Source organism: Lycium ferocissimum, chromosome 7, assembly GCF_029784015.1.
Source record: "Lycium ferocissimum isolate CSIRO_LF1 chromosome 7, AGI_CSIRO_Lferr_CH_V1, whole genome shotgun sequence".
Lineage (NCBI taxonomy): Eukaryota > Viridiplantae > Streptophyta > Magnoliopsida > Solanales > Solanaceae > Lycium > Lycium ferocissimum.
In genome coordinates, this window is record NC_081348.1 from 24744626 (window position 1) to 24759531 (window position 14906).

The window sequence follows — 14906 nt, forward strand, 5'->3', positions numbered from 1 at the left end:
CGCCTCAGACTGATGTTGACCGACGTGCTCGCTTATATCTTTTCATCATATTCGGGGGCATCATGTTCCTGAACACGTCGGGTGCGGATATGAGCATGAGGTATCTGCTCTTTATTGAGGATCTAGACCAGCTGGGATGTTACAGTTGGGGCGCCGCTGTCTTGGCTTACATGTACAAAGGATTTGATCGAGCCTCCATGGGCGAGAGGCTCGCGTCGGCTGCATTTAGCCCTCTTCGGGTAATATATTTAAGTGTGTGTAATAAAACACTAAATATATTTTTTCGAAAACGACGGCCCGATAAATAATTTTTTTGATGACTATGACAGATATGTGTGTGGACTAGGTTGAGACCTTTTTAGCCCATAGCTGCTCACCCTCCCGATGACTATGTTGCTGAGGATATGCCATACGCACGGAGATGATCGCGAGGCCGTATCAGAGGTGTAGAGACGCACCATGTCATTCTCCCGTTTAGGGATCAGTTAGACCGCATGACGGCGCCCGAGGTTAGTTTTTTTGATTTAACATTAGTTTGCTATTTTTGTTAGTCTTTTATTGTTAACTAGTTGAATTCTTTTTATAGGCTTTCATATGGACGCCGTATGATTAGATTTTGGGTCAGCTGCAGACGTTTTGTAGGGCTGGTGAGCACATGTGGATGGCACGCTGTCCATTGATCCGTATAGACATTGTTGAGCATCACGCGCCCGACCGCTTGTTACGGCAGTTTGGGCATGTACAGAACATCCCTGGGCTACACGTTGGGAGCACGCCCACTATGCCAGGGACAAGCGTTCGATCGACAATGCGGCATGGCGGGAGCGTATGCAGCAGAAAGTCGATGCATGGAACACGAGGATGACGACTCTAGCGGCGGTCGGACATGACACTCCGGTCCATGAGTACAGGACGTGGTACATGATATCACTCGCTCGTTGATTACCAACCCTTCGACGCCTCGTCCTGATGGCCGAGGATATGCATCACTCTCATGAGCGTATGAGGCGCTGATAAGTTTTATTAGTCTTAAACTTAATCCATCGTCTTATTATGTATTACTTTATGAATTTATTCAATTCTTAAAATTTGCAAATATATGCAGCTACGGATGACTCTGATGATACGCTATGAGAGCATTCCCCTTATGGAGTCCACCGACCACCTCGGTATAGCGGCATATGCAGCACGGATAGTTCAGTTTACTGACACTGGTATGACACGGGCACAGGAGTGGCATCGTGTCGATGAGCCTGCTCCAGAGCCTGTACCAGAGGGTATTCCAGAGGATGGTAGGGCTGATAGAGGTGGTCAAGTTGGCAGAGGTGGTCGGGCTGGCAGAGGTCTAGTTGATGAGCATGACGAGATAGCTCGTCAGGCTCCGTCGGCTACATACATCCCGTCAACTTCTTCTTCCAGGCCGTCGACTTCACAGAGACCTGGATATACGCCAGAGATGTTCGCATATTATGATCCTTGGTCATCATTTCCACAGGTGCCAGTTAGGGATCTACATATGAGAGACGGACATGAGGACTTAGACTTGGATATTATTTTCGATGACTACTTTCTTCGTTCTACAGCCAGGCTTACGGCACCATCTGCATCTCCGGCTCCGCGGGCCACTCAGGAGCCCGTCGACACACAGGTTTAATTTTTTACAATAAAATAATGTATTAATTAATTATTTTATTAATCTAAGCTAAATTATTTACATGTATTATAGGTTCATTATTCTGCGCCTGTGGACCCCTCTCCACCTCCAGCTACAGCTCCGGGTAGCGCTTAGGAGACCGTTGAGGAGCCAGCTAAGGAGCCCTCTGACCAGCCATCTCAGGAGGCAGTCGACACACAGGTTTATTTTTTTTACAAAGAAATAATTTATTAAATAATTGTTTATATGTTATTTTAGGTTCATTCTTCTACTCCTGTGGTCCAGTCTCCTTCGATTGAGTCATCTCCTGAGGCATCTAATGAGGCTACTCAGGTTTCAACAGCCGCCGTCTCCCACAGGAAGCATATTTTCACCCAGGGCCTGAAGAAGGGAAGAAAGGATGATCATGACATAAATCATCCTATCATTTAGAGGAGGAGAGAGGATCCTGATGATAGTGAGGGTGGTGGGGTTAGGAGGATCCTTAGGCCTTAGGAGATTGTGTATTTGTAAATAAAATGTACATTTTATGTTAATATTATATATATTTTTGGGTATTTTTTTTAATGATAATTAGTCATTTTAGTATTTATTGTGGATTAATAATAACTCGTGCAACATCCTATAATTAAATTAGAACTCTATAAAATATGACAATTAAACTTAAAGATAACAAGTTTTCAAACTTACTTCGGAGCACTTTACAACCCCTAAAACGACGATCCAAACATATATGTATACTTGATATAATGAAATGACATTATTGTACGCTAAAAAAAATATTAAGCTCTATATAAAATATTTATATTCCGGCGTTTTGAAACGTAACTAATCTTCGGTCAAAGTACGAAAAAAAAAACTTAAATATAATAAGTTTTCAAACTTACTTCAAAGCACTTTACAACCCCTAAAACGACGATCCAAATGTATATGTAAACCTGATGTAGTGAGCCGACATTATTGTACGCTAAAAAAGATATTAAGTTCTATATAAAATATTTATATTCCAAACGTGACTAATATTCGGTCAAAGTACAGAAAAAAGCTTAATTTTGAGTTTGATTTTCAAAGAATAAACATTGGGGTGGGGAGGGGGGGGGGGGGGGGGCTTCACGCACAAAATCTGTGCGTGAAAGGACGAAAGTGTAAATGTACACTTTGGCCCTTTCAAGCACAGATTTTGTGCGTGAAGCCTATTTTGGTTTTTTTTTTTTTTTTTTTTAGCGGGTTAGTTTGGTTCCCATTTTTTTTTTTTTTTGGGTTAAAAAAGTTTCGTACCCTCATCACTTGTATAATCAGTACAAGTGTTGGAATAAAAAGGAGGCATAATACATAAACAAGCCTTCAAACTTGGCTTCAGCAGGCAAGTATTCCCTCTAACTTTGGAAGTGCACAAGTAGGCACCTCAACTTACCTCAATTTTGTTAGTTGAACACTCTTAACTTACAAAATAATCATCTAGACACCTCCACTTGTATAAAGTACACCTCGAAAAGTTATGTGCCACGTCGACATTTGTGTTTACGTGTTCAATTTTATACAAGTTGAGCTGCCTACTTGTGCCACCCAAAGTTGGAGGGCATACTTGCTAGCTGAAGCCAAATTTGAGGACTTGTTTATGTTTTATGCCTAAAAAGTGTTGCTTCATCATCATCGCCAAAAACAGCAATATTGAACAATAGGTTCGATGGAGAAGATGAATTTGTGTGAGGCGGTTACTAGAGCTAGGATAGAGAAATGATGAAAGAGTTTTTCATTCATATGATCCTTTTCCGTATTTGTACATGCAAGTATATATATACACACTTGACAACTAACTTAGCTAAGACATTTACGACTAATTGCCAACTAATCATGTACAACTCATTAATACTAATAACTAAGTACAACCATGCACAACTCAACTTGTACACCTAAGCCTTTTTACACTCCCCCTCAAGTTGAATCCATGAACACATTTATAAGTCCCAGTTTAAGCAACAAATAATCATGTTGTTGTCGTCCCAAGCTTTTAGTTAATATGTCTGCAGTCTTGTAACACCTCGTGCATTCGGGCTAAGATTTGACTCGTAAGACGGGGGTATAATGAACCCAATTTGAGTAGTGTATAAATGGCGTTTGAAACCCAACCAAGACATGAGAAGAGTCCTTGCGCAAAGGAAAGTCGGAAGCTACCCTACGGAGCGTGTTTTCAAGTGAGTTTGCACCATATCTCAATTAAAATGAGTATACGGAAAAATTTGTAAGAAATTTGGGAAAATTTCCTTCTTGAAAGTTGTAGACCTTTGAAATAAATTTCGAACGGTATATTATGGAGGTCAAATAGACATTTGTACAAAAAGTTATGCCCGTTTTAATAAAATATTATTCTGCCGATTTATGGTTGAATCTACGGGCGGTAAAAATTATACGGCAATAGATTTGGGCCGTAAAACTGGTCCAGAAAGCCCAAATCACTGTAATTGATTTGCGGTGGAATCTAAGGTCCGTAAAAATTTTGCAGGCCGTAAAATAGGTCCGACGACAATTTTAAAACTTCGTTTTATCGTTTTAAGGCTGTTCAATTCATTTTTCACACCCTCAAGCCCTAGAACGACCTTCTATTCTCTCCCATCCTCAAGAACACCAAGGTAAGCAATCATTCCAAGTCAATTTTAATATATATCCTTGTAATCTAAACAAGAAATCATCATTCCTAACCTAGGGTTTTCAAGAAAACCCATCTCAAGGTTCAAGAATTCAAGATTTTGGAAATCTTCTTCAAAGTTCAAGTCTTTAATTCAATTTTTGGAGCATTACCAGGTATGTAGGGTTGCTATCTACGTGTGATAACATCATTGTTCTTCCCCACGCCTCTTAATCCATAGAGTATGAATCCTTACGAAAACTAGGGTTTCTTCTATACCATGCTCATGATAACCCTAGGTCCATGTCCATGATTATATTATGTATGAATTGTTATTATTCTATCATTATGTTCTTAATAACTCCATATGATTATTGAGGATCAGTCCGTAACCTATGAAAAACCCATACTTTGTATTCCATGGGTTCCTACATGCAAGTTATAAACTGTCATGTTATTTTCAAGAAAACACTCTACATGCTTTACACGTTTTCATGCAAGTGTATCATGTAACTATATTGTTCAAACCCATGTTTTACAAGCTATTTGATATGAAACCATGTTTATGTTATATCATGTCAGAACATGCCTATAAGTTATTTCATGAAACCATGCCTACAAGTTATTTCATGAAACCATGTTACAAGTTATTTCGTGAAATCATGATTACAAGTTATTTACAAGTTATTTCATGAAAATCATGGGCTTCTTAGCCATCATGTTCATGTTTTTGGGAGTTTCACAAGTTACTGAGAAGGCTCAGATAGCCTGAAACTACGTAGACAAGGATTGTTCCCCCCAGTTAGGACGATTCCTTAATTTACACTAAATGGATCCATCAGGCACGTTACCACCTTATACCCTGGAAAGGTATGGGGGCTCTGCTGGTCAGGCAAGGTACCAGACTCCACGTACCCACGTGGTGATATCATGTTGTCGGTTTATGAAATGCTCTCCCTACTTACCATGTTTTACTCATGTTTTATATTATATATGTATTCATATTCATGCTCATGACCAGGTTTCAGTTTCACGTTCAGTTCTTATCTTTGTTACTTCATGTCCCACATTTATTTCATTCAGTTGCTTTACATACCAATACATTCAATGTGCTGACGTCCCCTTTTATTGCCCGGGGGCCTGCATTTCAAGATGCAGGTATTGATTTACAGGACATCAAATTTGCTCGCTAGGACATTGCTCGTTTAGGATTTTGGTGAGCCCCATCTCATTCGGGGTTGTGTCATTACTTCTATTTATGACAGTTATGCATTTAAGGTATGCGGGGGGCCTTGTCCTGGTGAACAGTTTAGCAGTCAGATTCGTGTTAGAGGTTTCATAGACTAGTCGGTTGTCATGTTCGGTTGAGTTAGCCTCGATGGCTACATTACCTTAGTTCCGCGTTCATGATATAATAATAATATTTTCAGACTTATGATTACTGAACTCCATGTTTTCACAATTCATGCATGTTTACTTTATATTCCGCATCAATTTATGTCTCATGTAGACTCAGCAAGTCATGTGATTCACTCGGTCACATGCAGCAAGGCAGCGAGTGCCGTGTTACGCTTAGGCCATGGTTCGGGGCTTGACAAAGCTTGGTATCAGAGCACTAGGTTCAAATGTCTTAGGGAGTCTATGAAACCGTGTCCAGTGGGGTCACTTTTATATGTGTGTGCGCGCCACACATATAAACTGTTGACCACCAAGACACTTAAGATTGTCTCACTTTTTTTAATTCTAGATCGTGCAATAGAGCTATGTTAGCATAAATCGCTTGAACTCGTGTACTGTTCCCTATTCTACCGAATACGCCTCATCTTAATGGATGAGGAAGATGTAAATCTGATCATTATTGATATGTTACTTTTAGATGGAATCATCAGGAATTATTCTAGCTCGTGCTATGAAGCTTAGAGCAGTAAGTAACATTCTTTTTCCATCGAACCCTGAACATATCTAATGTGTAAGCGGCAAGAAGGAAATTCGAGACCCAAGACTTGCCAAATAGTACACGGTGTGTTTATCAGGTGATAATACTATTTGAAAGACAAGTTTCGATATGGTAGTACGCGTAGGTTATATACCCTATAGAATCAGTTTATTTGGACTCGTTGACTATGGAGTTTGTAACAGCCCGATATTTTTCGAGTGAATTTTAGAGTTATTTTCTTAATTATAGCCTACTAATTTTAACGAGTTCGATACCGTTGCAGGTACTAATTATATCCATATAACATGTATGTATATATATTTATTGTTGAAAATATTATTTTATGATATAATATATTAAATGGTGCATGAATTAGTTAAGTTAGTGAGTGGGCCAGGCCCACTACTCTTGTGACTGTGCACGTTATATTCCAAAGGGAGGAGAAAAAGTACAAGAAAATTATTAATCTGTTTCTAGTCTAAGGAGAGAGAAGAGACAAGAAGAGGGCATCGGTTACTGTGTTCAAAGTTTGACACAGTGCAGTGTATTTCCCACAATTACCAAGGCATGCAGGTATACATCTTGAGATTTATATTTTTTCCTTATAATTTAGTATGTAAGCCATGGATTGTGTTGCCAGGGTGTTAGGTTAAATAGGATTGGATAGCATGAATTATTAATAGGACGTAATCATGATCTAATGATTAGGGGAAACAAAGCATTATAATAATTGATGGTGAGTTGTGGAGTTAGAGATATAAATTGATTTAAAGGAATTAAATTGCTCATTTGTTTCTCTCAGAAATTCGTGCACTGCTACAGTGCTCACTTGTGGGTTTCCAATAAGACAAAATAGGTTTTCAAAGTGGCAAATTACTCTTCTTTGTTTCAAGTCACCAACTGTGCCGTTTTCTTTTTAATATTGTTTTTGCTTTCTTTCTTTATTTGATTACACACTGTCATTATTAGTATTTTGGTACTAAAACATATGTATACAGTCGGTTGGTAAAGTTATTAGGATACAGTTCTTTCATTTATAGAAATTGTGAAATTTTGGTACTGAATGTTAGAGGTTTAGTTTTAAACCTAATAATTTAGAAAATATGAGAATTGACCCATCAATTGACATCAATAGTGAAACTTTTATTATAGATTTAGACTCCATGGCTTATGGGTAATGTGTCTTATTTAATCAATTTTGAATAGATTGAGGTTGTTGGATATCGTTGAAGAGATATTGACGTTTCAAGAGAGGTTTGCGTTCCGGTTATAAGGCAAGTGAGGCTTAAACTCTTAGTTTACTTGCTTTTCATAAAAAGCATATGGTTTGTGTTGTATGTATGCATTTAAACCATTTAGTTCGTGTGAGTGGGCAAGCATGATCTAAATTGGATAATTTTCAAGTTTCTAAAGTGATGACCGTATGAGTCCTTTAGCGTAATTTTGCTTAAATAGATACTATTTATACAAATGTAAAGTTTAGAAGTGGTATTGAATGGATGTATGTTCCACTTATCATATCTTCAGAGGGGCATACTTTCACAGGTCCCATTGATGTTCGGTGAGAGATAGATGCTAGAATTTTAAGTAACCCGGGTAAGATGGGGGTAAATAATGCCCTCTCCGGAAGACGGGGTAAGATATAGACAAATACGTACTATGTCCCGTGAGCATAGATCCATATTCAGTGTAGTGCATCTATTGCTCGTCCGGGTAAGATGGGGGTAAATAATGCCCTCTCCGGAAGACGGGGTAAGATATAGACAAATACGTACTATGTCCCGTGAGCCTACATTCAGATTCAGTGTATTTCATGTATTGCTTGTCCGGGTAAGATGGGGGTAAATAATGCCCTCTCCGGAAAACGGGGTAAGACATAGATAAATACGTACTATGTCCCGTGAGCATAGATTCAGATTTAGAGTATTTCATGTTTTGCTTGTTTCTGCTTCATGACTTCAGCTTTAGCTTCAGTGTTTGTATATATTTAATATACTTGTACTGTGTAATTGCTTTTATGCACTATCAGAGATTTCAAAGACTTGCCCCAGGGGTAAGCTGAGAGTGTCAATGATCTTCTTTGGGTCTTTTAGACTCACACTTGTTGATGTTGTATGTGTGCAGGTGTGGTTAACGGTGACCAGATAGCCGATACTTGATTCATTCCAGCTTTGTTCAGTCCAGTTCAGTAGAGGTGAGCCACCATTAGATCATGGCGGCCTTTTCTTCTTTAGTTGACTTAGTAGTATTCCGAGCTACGTCTCGTACTTTTATATTTAGACTAGTAGTTCCATGACTTAGACATTTTTATGGGGTTTATGGGCAAGACTCAGTATTTGTATTTCGCTTCCGCACTTTTCTTTATATTATGAGACTTTGCGTATTATTCATTTTATTCGTTAATTTTCGCATGATTTGCTTAGAGGGTTCGCCTTATGGGTAGAAGCTCGAAAGGTGCCCGGTCACAGCCTGAGTGTCAGATTTGGGTCGTGACAAACTTGGTATCAGAGCACTAGGTTTCAATTTCCTTGAAGTCATGGAACGATGCCTAGTAGAGCCTTGTAGATCGGTACGGAGACGTCTGTACTTATCTTCGAGGGGCTGCTCGGGTATTTTAGGAAAAATTTCCCTTCTTTCTAATTCTTATCGTGCTATTAAAGTTGAATAAGGAATTAACCCTTTTCTTGTTCTGGAACAGATGACTAGGACTCGATCTTCTGCATCTGCGGGGCGAGGGGGTGCACCAGTAGCACGGGGGAGAGCCGGGTCACGAGGACGGGCTCCGGCACGACAGGCTGCTATGCCTAGAGGTAGACCCCCAGCCACCAGACAGGCACCACCCGAGCTTCCGGCAGAGGAGGATGTCATGGACATACCAGCAGCAGCCCCAGTAGAGGGAGTTACAGTTTCAGTACCACCAGAGCTATTGGTCAGGATGGTTTCAGTTATGGAGGCTATTGTTCCTCGTCTAGGTGGGGTTATGCCTCCAGCTACTTCTCAGACTCAGGAGGGTGTGGGTGGTCAGACACCGCCACTCTTACCACGAGCGGCGGGTTGCGGGGATTTTCGGACACCACCGCTTTGGTTTAGCTCCGCGCCACCGAGGTGGTAACACGGCCCGACGGTTCATCCAGGGGGTGCAACTTTGGTTACTGGTAGGAGGGCAAGTGCTACAGATGAGTTTAGAGCTTTCATGGGTTTTGGACCACCGAGCTTCGATGCGACCCCTGCGTCGGTGGGTCCCCAGAGGTTCATAGACAGGTGTGAGAAGATTTTGATGACTCAAGGTATCTTGCACACTCACGGGGTTGACTTCACAGTTTTCCAGCTTTCTGGATTGGCAGAGTCATGGTGGACTACTTTGAGTCGTAACGAGCGTGCGGGTTTTCCCCCACTTACTTGGGCCCGTTTCGTGACACTTTTTATGGACGGGTTCCTTCCTCTAGTCGGCGGGATGCTTTGCGCGATCGGTTTGAAAAACTTCGTCGAACGACATGAGCGTGGCACGGTATGATGCGAGTTCACCGAGTTGTCTCGTTATGGTCTTGAGATCATTCCCTGCGAGGAGGATCGGGTCGGGGGAGATTTGTGAATGGGTTGATAAGGTCCCACCGTACCGCCTTGGCTGCGAGGTGCGGAGGTCTACCTATGATCAAGTTCTAGATAGTGCTATGCGTCGAGAGGGATACTATCTAGAGGACAAGGGCGAGCGAGAAGGAAGAAATCGCGTACATCGGTGGTATCCGGTTTGGCTCCATACGGGAGCGGGGGTGCTCGGGGAGGGGTCATCTAGACCTCCTCAGTCAGCTTCACATAATCATTCTCAGGACTCACCTAGTTCTCAGTCAGCCCGGCAGGGGCAGGGGCAGCAACAACACCAGAGACGTAGTTCTTTTCAGAATAGGGCTTATCGTTGTTCTTCTTGTGGGAAGAACCATTCGAGCAGTGTGTGAGGGTTTTGTTTGGATGCTATACTTGTGGGAGCAGGGTCATTTGTCTTTTGCATGTCCTAGAGTTGTAGGCGCAGGCCAGCCGGCAGCCCAGCAGCAGGGTGCCATTGCGGCCCCACCTATAGCTGCAGTTCCAGCTAGAGCAGTACCACAGGCAGGTCGTGGAGCAGCTAGACAGGGTACTCAAGGTGCACAGGCAGTGGGTGGACAGCCCCGTTTCTTTGCTTTGGCCAGACAGGATGTTGATGCATGTGATGCAGTAGTCACAGGTATTCTCACAGTTTGTTCTCATCCAGCATTTACCTTGATGGATCCTGGATCCACTTATTCTTATGTGTCCCCATTCTATGCTACTTGTTTGGAGCGGGTACTCGATTACATAGATGCGCCTTTTCTAGTATCTACCCCAGTTGGGGAGTCTATAGTGGTAGATCGAGTATATCGTGATTGTATAGTATCTATTCAGAGTACAGAGACCTTGGTGAATCTTCACGAGCTTCAGATGGTCAGTTTTGATGTCATCATGGGTATGGATTGGTTGGCGACTGTTATGCTACACTTGATTGTCGTAACAAGCTAGTTAGATTTGATATACACGAGAGAGCCGAGATTAGAGTGGAAAGGTACCACAGCCGCTCCAGAGAAGCGGATCATTTCTTATTTCAGGCCCGCAAGTTGATTAGCCAGGGCTGTTTGGGATTCATAGCCACGGTTCGGGATACTCGAGCTGAGACAGTGACTATAGATAGCATTCCGGTTGTACGGGACTATCCAGATGTATTTCCTGAGGATTTGCCAGGATTGCCTCCCACTCGAGAGATTGAGTTTTGTATAGATACTTTACCGGGGACTCAGCCTATTTCTATTCCCCCGTATCGTATGGCACCTGCTGAGTTGAGGGAGCTGAAGGAACAGATTCAGGATTTGCTTGATAAGGGCTTCATCAGGCCCAGTGTGTCACCTTGGGGTGCTCCAGTATTATTTGTGAAGAAGAAGGATGGTTCTATGCGAATGTGCATTGACTACAGGCAATTGAACAAAGTCACCATCAAGAACAAGTATCCACTACCTCGTATAGATGATTTATTTGATCAGCTTCGAGGTGCGATGCTGTTTTTCAAGATTGACTTGAGATCGGGTTACCATCAGTTGAGGATCAAGAAAGAGGACATCTCTAAGACAGCATTTCGGACTCGTTATGGCCATTATGAGTTTTTGGTCATGTCTTTTGGGCTTACTAACGCTCTAGCAGCATTTATGGATCTTATGAATCGAGTGTTCAAGCCTTTTCTCGACACTTTTGTTATAGTATTCATTGATGACATATTGATCTACTCCGTAGCCGGTTGGAACATGAGGGTCATTTGAGAGGCGGTGTTAGAGAAGTTGCAAGAACACAAGCTTTATGCCAAATTCTCGAAGTGTGAGTTGGTTAGATACAGTGGCATTTTTAGGTCATGTGGTTTCTAAGGATGGTATTCTAGTCGATCCAAAGAAGATTGATGCAGTGCAGCAGTGGCCTAGACCTACTACTCCTACGAGATCGGGGAGTTTCACGGGCTTAGTCGGTTATTACGGACGCTTCGTGGCGGATTTTCGATCATAGCCTTGCATCGTTGACCAGATTGACGCAGAAGAATGTCCAGTTCAAGTGGACAGAGGAGTGTGAGTTGAGCTTTCGAAAGCTTAAGACAGCTTTGACTTCGGCTCCAGTATTGACTTTGCCTACTGGGGAGGGAGGCTATTCAGTGTATTGTGATGCCTCAAGAGTGGGTTTAGGTTGTGTTCTGATGCAGAGAGGCAAGGTGATTGCATATGCCTCTAGACAACTTAAGAACCACGAGAAGAACTACCCGACTCATGATTTAGAGCTAGCAGCAGTGGTCTTTGCCTTGAAGTTATGGCGGCATTATTTGTATGGCGAGCCATGTGAAATATTTACAGATCACAAGAGTCTTCAGTATATCTTTAAGCAGAAAGATTTGAATTTGAGGCGGCGAGAGATGGCTTGAGTTACTAAAGGATTATGATATGACAATTTTGTACCACCGGTGAAAGCTAATGTAGTGGCGGATGCTTTGAGTAGGAAGTCAATGGGTAGTTTGCTTCTATTTCGCCTCAATCGGACCTTTAGCTATAGATTTTCAGCGGTTGGCCAATAGTGGTGTTAGACTTGATGCCACGCCTTGTGGAGGATACTTGCTTGCGTAGTTGCACGGTCTTCTTTGATTGAGCGAGTCAAAGCTCATCGGTTCGAGGATCGCCGGTTTAAGCTCGAAGAGCAAGTGGAGTAGGGATAGACTAAGAGAGCGAATATTGACTCCGATGGAGTGTTATGGCATGATGGCAGGTTATGTGTACCGGATGTAGGAAACACAAGGCGGACTATTATGGAAGAAGCTCATAGTTCTCGCTATTCCATACATCCGGGAGCTACAAAGATGTATCAAGACTTGAAGAAACATTTCTGGTGGATGAGGATGAAGAGAAACATATCTGATTATGTGGCTCGTTGTTTGAATTGCCAACAGGTTAAGTATGAGCATCAGAAACCTGGAGGGTTAGCTCGAATACGGTTATTCCCCAAGTGAAAGTGGGAGAGAATCACTATGGACTTCGTGGTAGGCTTGACACGTACTCTGAGGAGACATGATTCAGTTTGGGTGATTGTGGACTTACCAAATTCGCGCATTTTATACCGGTTCAGACTACATTCACAGCAGAGCAGTTAGCACAGATCTATACTCGTGAGATAGTTCGATTGGATGGCGTGACCATTTCTATCATTTACGACGAGGGTCTGAGTTCACGGCTCGGTTTGGCAATCTTTTCGAAGGCTTTGGGTACTAAGGTTGAGCTCGGTACGGTATTCCATCCGCACCGATGGTCGGTCGGAAAGCGGGTTATTCAGATCTTGGAGGACATGTTGCGGGCATGTGCCATCGATTTTGGAGGTCATTGGGACGAGCAGTTGCCTTTGGTAGAGTTCGCCTATAATAATAGCTACCACTCAAGTATTGAGATGGATCCGTATGAGGCTTTGTACGGTGGCGGTGTCGTTCTCCGGTTGGTTGGTTCGAACCAGGTGAGAGAAGCTTTTGGGTCCGAGAGATGGTTCGAAGAAGCTTTGGACAAGGTAAAGGTAATCCAAGACCGGCTCGAGACGACTCAAGCAGCAAAAATCCTATTCGGATAAGAGAGTCCGGGATCTTGAGTTCATGGAGGGTGATTTGGTATTGTTGAAAGTATCGCCCATGAAGGGTGTCATGAGATTTGGCAAGAAGGGCAAGTTAAGCCCGAGATATATTGGTCCTTTCGAGATCCTAAAGCGGATAGGAGCATTGCGTATAGATTGGCTTTACCGCCGTCCTTAGCAGGAGTTCATTCGGTTTTTCATGTTTCTATGCTCCGAAAAATACTCTAGAGACCCGAACCATATTGTTCGAGGTTATTGACCATAGAGCGGTTCGACTTGATAAGAAGTTAGCCTATGAGGAGGCCCCCAATAGCTATTTTGGACGGCGGGTTCGCCACCGAGATCCAAGAGTATTCCTTCTCCGGAAAAGTCTTATGGAAGAACCATCCGAGTGAGGAAGCTACTTGGGAGCGAGTAGGACATTCGAGACAGATATCCCGAGCTTTTCTCTTGAGTCATGTTAGAGAAGAAGCTCCAATGCATATGTGCATTGATTACAGGTATACTCTTTATGTGTTTTCACGAGGATTAAACTAATAGATAATGCGTTTATATATTCGCATTTATGTGTTGACTTATTTGAGTTACATTGGTGTTATATTTTTATTGTAATTTTGCATGATGGTACGGGGTCGCCTGGTGCCCCATTTTTGCATGTGATTGACGGTATGGAGTCGCCCGGAACTCCCTAGTATATGTTGATTTATTTATGATGTTTGTTGGTGTTGCTATTAGTGGTTTTATACCAGATATATAAGTGACATTAGTCATAATTATAGGGGAAACTCTGCCCAAATTTTGGCAGGCTAAGAGATTTGTCAAGACAGTTAAGGTTGTCACCGTGTTCCTCATTGACCACGCGAAGAGATTTTCTTACGTTCGAGGACGAACGTTATTTTAAGGGAGGGAGAATGTAACAACCCGATATTTTTCGAGTGAATTTTAGAGTTATTTTCTTAATTATAGCCTACTAATTTTAACGAGTTCGATACCGTTGCAGGTACTAATTATATCCATATAACATGTATGTATATATATTTATTGTTGAAAATATTATTTTATGATATAATATATTAAATGGTGCATGAATTAGTTAAGGTTAGTGAGTGGGGTGCCCACTACTCTTGTGTGCACGTTATATTCCAAAGGGAGGAGAAAAAGTACAAGAAAAATTATTAATCTGTTTCTAGTCTAAGGAGAGAGAAGGGACAAGAAGAGGGCATCGGTTACTGTGTTCAAAGTTTGACACAGTGCAGTTTATTTCCCACAATTACCAAGGCATGCAGGTATACATCTTGAGATTTATATTTTTTTTTCCTTATAATTTAGTATGTAAGCCATGGATTGTGTTGCAAGGGTGTTAGGTTAAATAGGATTGGATAGCATGAATTATTAATAGGACGTAATCATGATCTAATGATTAGGGGAAACAAAGCATTATAGTAATTGATGGTGAGTTGTGGAGTTAGAGATATAAATTGGTTTAAAGGAATTAAATTGATTGTTTCTCTTAAATAGTGCATTTGAATGCTCACTTGTGGGTT